Raw genomic sequence first — 4,448 nt, forward strand, 5'->3', positions numbered from 1 at the left:
TTTTGGTGACATGGGGGGTTCTTTTTTTTTCACATTTCTTGTATGCAATCCCAAAGGAAAATCTACATATGCCGAACATTAATGTCCGCGTTGATGGTAATCTCACTCTAGTGGACTCTTTGATAGGATTTTTGATGGCGGTTGTAATGGGATTTCTTATTCTTTAGGACATGACTTTTTAGATCCAGTTTAGTTGTATTTTGAGTTTGTATATTCTTGAACATTTCGACAATATCGACTCTGATGGCAGTAAGTAAGTTTGAAGAGAAAGTGTTCGTTGCTCCTAATTCAAAGAGAGAAGGTGTCCTATTGCCATTAAAAAATTAGTCACCTTTAAACTCTATATAAAAAAAAAATAACCTAAATTAATCACTCACATATTGGATTAAAAGTCATTAAGACAATAGTTTACATATGAAAAACAACAAAATTCAAAAAATATGTGTCTACTAAGTCACTCATATCCCCAAAAACAATTGTCAAGGAGCATTACTAAATTCTTATTACATGAGTTAGTCACAACCCAAAATAGACAGAAAAGAAATAAATAGCTTGATGTGCCAACTCAACTTATGTGATTAACTCACCTCAACTGAATTCTAATAGGGTCTCAAATAGTATCAAATTCGAACAAGAAATGCACTAGCAGAAGGATCTGTAGACAACACAAAAGCAACAAGGTGAGCATGTAGCCTCACAGGATCATCGACCCGCCCCTGCCATCATACCATAGAGCAAGTCTAAAGTTATCATGCATGAAATTAGCAATAGGATATATATTTCTATGAAAATAAAGCTATTAATGATGAATTACATATGTCATTGATGTTGTATGCTATAAAAAATATTCCTCTTGGAAACTAGTTTAATCACCAAAATTTATAATCACAAAAAATTAAAATATGACTAATGACATTTGTAGTTGAATCAAGTTAACCAAAGGAAATGACACAAATTAATTATAAACATTTGAAAAAAAAGAAGTTATAAACTTTTTAAGAGGGTCATTGATTAGATATTTGCAATACGTAAACGTAAAATTTTAAGAAATACATTTTTAAGATTAAATGAAATTTTCTTCAAGTATGAATATATTCCTAATATAAATTTATTTCTAATGATATATATCCTAAATTTAATACTAACGTGTAATTTGTAGTATAATTTGTCCAGCATTATATATACTATCACAGCATAAAAAGGTAATACACATAATCTAAGACAAGTGCTTTACTTGTTTTAGGTTGGAGCTGACCATGGGGCCGGATTGGGTTGAATGTGTCTTTTTACACAACAGGTAATCCTCATATTGTAATCAGGGGCTGGGACACGTTGATTAAACTAGTGTCATCGAACATGTTACATATATATAATACAAAGAAATTGACATCATTAGACATAACATGGCAGGTCGATATGGCGGGCCCAGAAATTTTGTTAAGGGTGGTCGAATTTATATAATATATATATTGAGGATTCAATATAATATATATCCGTAATACGTAATAATTGGCATGTCTACACGGTATAATTTTTCAGCGAAGGGCGTTCGGTTGAACACCCTTGCTGGCCCGAGGCTCCGCCGTTGTGGTAGCTTGATGGTGAAGTGCTTCAATAATCACATTGAAAATAAGAGTTCAATTGTTTTTGATAAAAATATCAATAGTTTGTCATATTGTGCAACATAGACTATATCAAAAGTACCTTGTCTTATCAAGCAAAACATATAGCTGAATAAACATACAAAGAAAATATAATATCTTAAAACTAATACAAGTGATGTAGTAAATACTCCAACGAGGCCATTAAAACTAATTAAAAGTGCTAAAGTAAATTAGGCAGTCTGCTAAATTAAAGAGTTACTTTTTAATGTTCAAAAATGGTAGCTACATTTTTCGATAGCTTCCTTTCCATCTATATTTCTCAAATAACTTGCACGTTCTAAGGTGAAGTACACCTTTCATTAGCATAACAAGGAAGTAGTAAGAAAGATGGCACAACAAGGAACCATGAAATACTAGACATCCAAAAGTAAGCCAAAAACATGACAATAGTATTTCTTAAGTTGAATCGCTTTTACAGAATTCACAATCACTTTGTAGCGATTAATGACTGAATTCGCGGATACTTTAGGGCCCAAGTCATCGTTTCCCTCGTTAAGTTGTTAATTGAATCTTGCCTTATGTCGGTCTATCTCTAAAACCAAAATGGTTTTGCTGTTTTTATTAAATCTCTTTTCCTAATATTCTAATCGTTTAAATGGGGGTTTATTTGATTTTGATAAATACAATTTGATGGGTGTGTTTTTTAATCCTTGCGAAATACTCTCTCTCCAAGTGACATTTCTGAAGTGACTTGCTCGATGAGAAAAACTGCATTTACGCCAAACAACATTTCCATTTGATTGAGAAACGGTACCCCCAACAAGATCATCCAAGTAGCTCTTTCTCGCATTGATGGATTCCCAAGTTGTGTTGATGCGGAATGCCAACATAAGTACTGTTGGGCAAGCGGTAAGTGGGGGGTCAATCTCTTCCTGATCCTGAGGTTATTAAGGAAGCATAGGTCAAATCTTATTATATCGATTTCACTCCGGTGTCGGAATAAGTTGTCGATGCAAGTCCACACAAACTCTTTATATTGTTTATAATAGGTGATGGTTTTAAGATCATAAAAATCAAGCCTAGTCTTCTTAGTGGCCTAAATTAAACAAGAATGAGTCAAATAACCAAACAATGAGGAGAAAAAGGAAAAGAGAGAAATTGACATGCACATAAAAGAGCATAAAGAAACTTACCGCCTTCGTTAGAAGACCTCAGTAGCGGAGTTTGATTTTGGTAATGCGAGCGGGAGTACTGTAATAATAAAAACTGAAAAGCAAAAAAGCAACGATCAGTAAATGCACATTAAGGATAGAAACACAACCAAATAACCAAAAACTTACCAATACGAATCAGAATCTGATTTAGGAATATTGCGGATGCCCAACTTCTCTGACCATACTCCCGACGCATGATCGCTTCGACATAATAGACGGTTTGGTCACGTACGCCAAGTTGATTAAACTCTGCTCTTTTTGATTTAAGGAAATTTAATGGTTGATTAAAAGCTACCAAATTTTTGGATTCGAGGAACAAATCAAATGGAGTGATTGATCTCCTTTTGATATTAGTCTCACGACCAAAGGCTTCATTTCCATGGGGGAGGAATATCACTGACTGGATGATGGTTTTAGAGAAAAAAACGAATCAATTAATGGGTATTCACCATAAATGGGGCATTGTCATAGATATTCTTTCTCCAATCTACTAATGTAGTCCAGATTTCATATCCACAGGGCGGTATTAATGCTGCCGGAGCCTGCTCATTTAATGGTTCAGGAAACAGTTCATGAACATCTCATCTAATGGTTCATTACCCTGCTTGTTTGCATGACCCCCTCATTTTCCTAGTTTATAGGTGGTGCATGAACTCGGGGTTTGCAACAACCTCCCCTCATTTCCATTATTAACGCTCGAAATTCTCGGAATTTGGAGGGTTTTGAGAAAAAGTCGAGATTCTAAATTGCTAACTTTTATTATGTAATAAAAATTAGGAATTAAATATGTTAAAGAATAAGGAGTAATACTCTAATAAAATTAATGGCCTATAGCCAAATTTTAGTTGAAGCCTTAAGTTATACATACACTTAAAAAATTTAGTGTTGCCTTTTTATTTTTTGCCTTTTACTTAACATAGTAACACTAATATTTACAATAGTGATGATTAATCCATGTTAATAAGATGTTAGCCATGTGGTTTAAATACCGCTTTTGTCACGACCCGACTAGGGGCCATGAGGGGTACCCGGGGCTAACCACCGAGCACTGCTCGTACCATTGCCCATCGTACTCACCAAGCGTTCATTCATTAATCTTATGCTCAAATCATAAGAAAAATCATTTTTCACTTGGAAACATAATTACCTTTATATACATAAGCCCTTCGGTTATCAAAATAATGTACATACCATAAGGACATACATCGAGACCATACTACCCACACATGCGTATCTACGAGCCTCTACTAAAGTACTAGACATATGGATGGGACAGGACCCCTTCATGCCCAAAACACATATATATACACAAAAGAATAAATCAATGGCACCTCCGGAGTAATAGGGTGCTTTCAAAGTTACGCTAGTAGCTCCTACGAGTCTGGATCACCTCCCTGCCTACTTGTGGGCATGAACACAAAGATCCAAAGAAAACGGACGTTAGTACGAACATTGTACTGAGTATGTAAGGTATGAATGAAGTGAACATAATAGAGAAATCATGAGACATAAGATGAAGATATAACCTGCATAACTTTTAAGGGTGGATACATTTCATACATATATCATATATAATCATAGTACATGTATCATCATAGCGCACACATCATCGTATCATATATATCATCAT

Source organism: Lycium ferocissimum, chromosome 12, assembly GCF_029784015.1.
Source record: "Lycium ferocissimum isolate CSIRO_LF1 chromosome 12, AGI_CSIRO_Lferr_CH_V1, whole genome shotgun sequence".
In the NCBI taxonomy this organism is placed as follows: Eukaryota; Viridiplantae; Streptophyta; class Magnoliopsida; order Solanales; family Solanaceae; genus Lycium; species Lycium ferocissimum.